Consider the following 6921-nt stretch of genomic DNA (forward strand, 5'->3'; position numbering starts at 1 on the left):
TGGACCATGGCCCGGCTGGCCTATGGGCCGCCAGGCCGGCCCAGCCGGCCTCCCCTTAGCCCCCCACCCCGACCGAACCCTAACCCCAGTGCGCCCCACTCCCCCCTGTCGCTCCATCCCCACCCTCTCCCTCCAGCGCCGCCAGGGGAGAACCCCACGCACGACCTCCCCTCCCCACTCTCTCTCGTCTCTCTCCCAGCCATGCCCCGCCCCTGACGCGGTCGCCCTCCCCCGGAGCCTCCGCCGGCGTTCACTGCCGCCACCTCGCCCCGTGTGACCCCTCCCAAGGCAACTTGCCGCTTCGACCATGATGCCGCCGTCCTCTCCGTCGACGACCTCGTCTCCGTCGTCGCCCTGTCGTCCCCGTCCTCCTCCCCGAACGGCCTCCACGCACCTCGACGCCCCCTGCTCACCAACGCCGGTGAGGACCCGTTCGTCCTCCCCTTTCCCCTGCTCGTCAATGAGGTCGCCACGTTCACCCGCAACCCCCTCGTGCGTGCTCACCGCGGTCGGGCCGTGCCCTGGCCGTGCGCCGCTCCGTCTGGCCGCGCCCGTTACCCCGCGCCGACGCGCCATGCCTGCGCCGCTCGCTCGTCGTGCCACCGCCCCGTTTTCCCCGCATCGCTGCGCCTCGCCTCCCCTGGATCCCGCTGCCTCGCCTGCGCCACCTAGCTGCGCCGCGAGCCTCTGCCCCATCGCGTCATGGCCGTGTCGGCTCTGCCCTCCACTGTCGCGGCACGACCGCGCCCCGCTCCACTGTTGCCGCTGCCGCTGCTCATCCGCCGACTCGCCGCCGGACACACTAGCCGGCGCGCCGGTGCCCGTGCCCGCCAACCGTCCCGCGGCGCCCAGTCAGGTGCGTACCCACGGCCCAGCGTCGTATCGGGCTGGCGCCTAGCGCCCGTCACCCGCGCCCGTTAGGCCCCCAGGGGCCTATGACAAGGGGGCCCCGCACCAGAACGATTAAAGAAAAAGAACTTAAAAATAAATAATTAACTAAATAGGTAAATAAAAATGTTAATTAATTAATTGACTTAATTAACTTAATTAATCCTGTTGAATTAAACTAATTAAACATTAGATACCTAATTAACTAATTAAACTGATTAATAGATTAATTAGGTTATTGTAACTATGACATACGGGACCCACCTGCAAGGTTGACCTAGTCAACCTTTGGTCCTGCTGACATCATGCTGATGTCACGCTGACATCATAATTGCAATTTCTAAATTAATTTAATTACGCTAATTTCTAGAAAATGATTTAAAATCCTTAAAAATTAATATAAAATAATCCGTAGCTCGGATGAAAATACTTTGTACATGAAAGTTGCTCAGAACGACGAGACGAATCCGGATACGCAGCCTGTTCGTCCACCGCACATCCCTAGCATAGCAAACACGCAACTTTCCCCCTCCGGTTCGTCTGTCCGAAAACGCGAAACACCGGGGATAATTTCCCGGATGTTTCCCCCCCCCTTCACCGGTACCACCTTATACCGCGTTAGGGCACACCTAGCATCACGCTTTGTCATGTCATGCCTCGTCATGCATTTGTTTGCATTATATTTATTGTTTCTTCCCCCTCTTCTCTCGCTAGACACCGAGACCGACGCCGTTTCTACCCAGTACGACTACGGTGTTGACGACCACTCTCTCTTGCCAAAGCAACCAGGCAAGCCCCCCCTTTGATCACCAGATATCGCCTACTCTTCTCTATACTGCTTGCATTAGAGTAGTGTAGCATGTTACTGCTTTCCGTTATTCCTATCCAGATGCATAGGCTGTCCTTGCTACTACTGTTGTTACCATTACCTGCTATCCTACTGCTTAGTATAGGATGCTAGTGTTCCATCAGTGGCCCTACCCTCTTGTCCGTCTGCCATGCTATACTACTGGGCCGTGATCACTTCGGGAGGTGATCACGGGCATATACTATATACGTTACACAGTTACATTACATGTGATACTGTTCGGAGATGGGGGCTGAAGGGGCAGGTGGCTCCATCCCGGTAGAGGTGGGCCTGGGTTCCCGACGGCCCCCGACTGTTACTTTGTGGCGGAGCGACAGGGCAGGTTCCGACCACCTAGGAGAGAGGTGGGCCTGGCCCTGGTCGACGTTCGCGGATATTTAACACGCTTAACGAGATCTGGATATTTAATCTGAGTCTGGCCATTTGGTCTATACGCACTAACCATCTACGCGGGAGTAGTTATGGGTATCCCGGCATCGTGGTATCAGCCGAAGCCTTCGTGACGTCAGCGACTGAGTGGCGCGCGCCGGATTGGACTGGAACGCCACTAGGCTAGGTCTGCTTTCGACCGCGTTCGCAACGTGCAGGTGTGCTAAGGGCGATGGGCCCAGACCCCTGGGCGCTTAGGTTTAGACCGGCGTGCTGACCTCTATGTTGGTCTAGGTGGGGCTGCGACATGTTGATCTTCCGAGGCCGGGCATGTCCCAGGAAAGTGTGTCCGGCCAAATGGGATCGAGCGTGTTGGGGTATGTGGTGCACCCCTGCAGGGAAGTTAATCTATTCGAATAGCCGTGATCTTCGGTAACAGGACAACTTGGAGTTGTACCTTGACCTTATGGCAACTAGAACCGGATACTTTATAAAACACACCCTTCCAAGTGCCAGATACAACCGGTGATTGCTCTCTCACAGGGCGACGAGGAGAGGATCATCGGTTAGGATTATGCTATACGATGCTGCTTGGAGGACTTTAGTCTACTCTCTTCTACATGCTGCAAGATGGAGGCGGCCAGAAGCGTAGTCTTCGACAGGATTAGTTATCCCCCTCTTATTCTGGCATTCTGCAGTTCAGTCCACATATGCTACCCTTACTCCATTTGATACCCATGCATATGTAGTGTAGCTCCTTGCTTGCGAGTACTTTGGATGAGTACTCACGGTTGCTTTCTCCTTCCTTTCCCTCTATCCCTTCTACCTGGTTGTCGCAACCAGATGTTGGAGCCCAGGATCCAGACGCCACCGTCGACGGTGACTCCTACTACACCGGAGGTGCCTACTACTACGTGATGCCCGCTGATGACGACCAGGAGTAGTTAGGAGGATCCCAGGTAGGAGGCCTGCGCCTCTTTCGATCTGTATCCTAGTTTTTGTTAGCCTTCTTAAGGAAAACTTGTTTAACTTATGTCTGTACTCAGATATTGTTGCTTCCGCTGACTCGTCTATGATCGAGCTCTTGTATTCGAGCCCTCGAGGCCCCTGGCTTGTAATATGATGCTTGTATGACTTATTTTATTTGTAGAGTTGTGTTGTGATATCTTCCCGTGAGTCCCTGATCTTGATCGTACACGTTTGCATGTATGATTAGTGTACAATTGAATCGGGGGCGTCACAACATCAATAACATGTATATCCAATATACTTATGTTCACTTTGCCATCCTTCTTATCTGCCAATCACTTGGGGTAGTTCCGCTTCCAGTGACCAGTCCCTTTGCAGTAGAAACACTTAGTCTCAGGCTTAGGACCAGACTTGGGCTTCTTCACTTGAGCAGCAACTTGCTTGCTGTTCTTCTTGAAGTTCCCCTTCTTCCCTCTGCCCTTTTCTTGAAACTAGTGGTCTTGTCTACCATCAACACTTGATGTTTTTCTCGATTTCTACCTTCGTCAATTTCCGCATTACGAAGAGCTTGGGAATCGTTTCCGTTATCCCTTGCATATCATAGTTCATCACGAAGTTCTACTAACTTGGTGATGGTGACTAGAGAATTCTGTCAATCACTATCTTATCTGGAAGATTAACTCCCACTTGATTCGAAGCGATTGTAGTACTCAGACAATCTGGGCACATGCTCACTAGTTGAGCGATTCTCCTCCATCTTTTAGCTATAGAACTTGTTGGAGACTTCATATCTCTCAACTCGGGTATTTGCTTGAAATATTAACTTCAACTCCTGGAACATCTCATATGCTCCATGACGTTCAAAACGTCTTTGAAGTCCCGATTCTAAGCCATTAAGCATGGTGCACTAAACTATCAAGTAGTCATCATATTGAGCTAGCCAAACGTTCATAACGTCTGCATCTGCTCCTGCAATAGGTCCATCACCTAGCGGTGCATCAAGGACATAATTCTTCTGTGCAGCAATGAGGATAAACCTCAGATCACGAATCCAATCCGCATCATTGCTACTAACATCTTTCAACACAATTTTCTCTAGGAACATATCAAAATAAACACAGGGAAGCAACAACGCGAGCTATTGATCTACAACAAAAATTGCAAAATACTACTAGGACTAAGTTTATGATAAATTTAAGTTCAATTAATCATATTAGTTAAGAACTCCCACTTAGATAGACATCCCTCTAATCCTCTAAGTGATTACGTGATCCAAATCAACTAAACCATGTCCGATCATCACGTGAGATGGAGTAGTTTCATTGGTGAACATCACTATGTTGATCATATCTACTATATGATTCACGCTCGACCTTTCGGTCTCCGTGTTCCGAGGCCATATCTGTATATGCTTGGCTCGTCAAGTATAACCTGAGTATTCCGCGTGTGCAACTGTTTTGCACCCGTTGTATTTGAACGTAGAGCCTATCACACCCGATCATCACGTGGTGTCTTAGCACGAAGAACTTTTGCAACGGTGCATACTCAGGGAGAACACTTCTTGATAATTTAGTGAGAGATCATCTTATAATGTTACCGTCAATCAAAGCAAGATAAGATGCATAAAGATAAACATCACATGCAATCAATATAAGTGATATGATATGGCCATCATCATCTTGTGCTTGTGATCTCCATCTCCGAAGCACCGTCATGATCGCCATAGTCACCGGCGCGACACCTTGATCTCCATCGTAGCATCGTTGTCGTCTCGCCAATCTTATGCTTCCACGACTATCGCTACCGCTTAGTGATAAAGTAAAGCATTACAGCGCGATTGCATTGCATACAATAAAGCGACAACCATATGGCTCCTGCCAGTTGCCGATAACTTGGTTACAAAACATGATCATCTCATACAATAAAATTTAGCATCATGTCTTGACCATATCACATCACAACATGCCCTGCAAAAACAAGTTAGACGTCCTCTACTTTGTTGTTGCATGTTTTACGTGGCTGCTACGGGCTTAAGCAAGAACCAATCTTACCTACGCATCAAAACCACAACGATAGTTTGTCAAGTTGGTGCTGTTTTAACCTTCGCAAGGACCGGGCGTAGCCACACTCGGTTCAACTAAAGTTGGAGAAACTGTCACCCGCAAGCCACCTATGTGCAAAGCACGTCGGGAGAACCGGTCTCGCGTAAGCGTACGCGTAATGTCGGTCCGGGCCGCTTCGTCCAACAATACCGCCGAACCAAAGTATGACATGCTGGTAAGCAGTATGACTTATATCGCCCACAACTCACTTGTGTTCTACTCGTGCATATAACATCAACATATAAAACCTAGGCTCCGATGCCACTGTTGGGGAACGTAGTAATTTCAAAAAAATTCCTACGCACACGCAAGATCATGGTGATGCATAGCAACGAGAGGGGAGAGTGTGATCTACGTACCCTTGTAGATCGACAACGGAAGCGTTAACTTGGTTGATGTAGTCGTACGTCTTCACGGCCCGACCGATCATGCACCAAAACTACGGAACCTCCGAGTTCTAGCACACGTTCAGCTCGATGACGATCCCCGGACTCCGATCCAGCAAAGTGTTGGGGAAGAGTTCCGTCAGCACGACGGCGTGGCGACGATCTTGATGTACTACTGTCGCAGGGCTTCGCCTAAGCACCGCTACAATATTATCGAGGACTATGGTGGAAGGGGGCACCGCACACGGCTAAGAATATGATCACGTGGATCAACTTGTGTCTTTAGGGTGCCCCCCTGCCCCCGTATATAAAGGAGCAAAGGAGGAGGAGGCCGGCTCTAGGAGGAGGGCGCGCCAAGTAGGACTCCTTCTTTCCTAGTCCAACTAGGAGAAGGGGGGAAAGGAGGGAAGTGGAGAAGGAAGGGAGAGGGGTGCCGCGCCCCAAACCCCTTGTCCAATTCGGACTGGGCTTGGGAGGGGCGCGCGCCACCTCCTGGCTCTTTCCCACTAAAGCCCATTAAGACCCAATACTCTTCCCTGTATTCCCGTAACTCCCCGGTACTCCGAAAAATACCCGAATCACTCGGAACCTTTCCGATGTCCGAATATAGTCGTCCAATATATCGATCTTTACGTCTCGACCATTTCGAGACTCCTCGTCATGTCCCCGATCTCATCCGGGACTCCGAACTCCTTCGGTACATCAAAAATCATAAACTCATAATATAACTGTCATCGAAACCTTAAGCGTGCGGACCCTACGGGTTCGAGAACAATGTAGACATGACCGAGACACGTCTCCGGTCAATAACCAATAGCGGGACCTGGATGCCCATATTGGTTCCTACATATTCTACGAAGATCTTTTATCGGTCAGACCGCATAACAACATATGTTGTTCCCTTTGTCATCGGTATGTTACTTGCCCGAGATTCTATCATCGGTATCCTATATCTAGTTCAATCTCGTTACCGGCAAGTCTCTTTACTCGTTCTGTAATACATCATCCCGCAACTAACTCATTAGTTGCAATGCTTGCAAGCCTTAAGTGATGTGCATTACCGAGAGGGCCCAGAGATATCTCTCCGACAATCGGAGTGACAAATCCTAATCTCGAAATACGCCAACCCAACATGTACCTTTGGAGACACCTGTAGAGCTCCTTTATAATCACCCAGTTACGTTGTGACGTTTGGTAGCACACAAAGTGTTCCTCCGGCAAACGGGAGTTGCATAATCTCATAGTCATAGGAACATGTATAAGTCATGAAGAAAGCAATAGCAACATACTAAACGATCGGGTGCTAAGCTAATGGAATGGGTCATGTCAATCAGATCAT

The sequence above is a fragment of the Triticum urartu genome, chromosome 7, assembly GCF_003073215.2.
Source record: "Triticum urartu cultivar G1812 chromosome 7, Tu2.1, whole genome shotgun sequence".
In the NCBI taxonomy this organism is placed as follows: domain Eukaryota; kingdom Viridiplantae; phylum Streptophyta; class Magnoliopsida; order Poales; family Poaceae; genus Triticum; species Triticum urartu.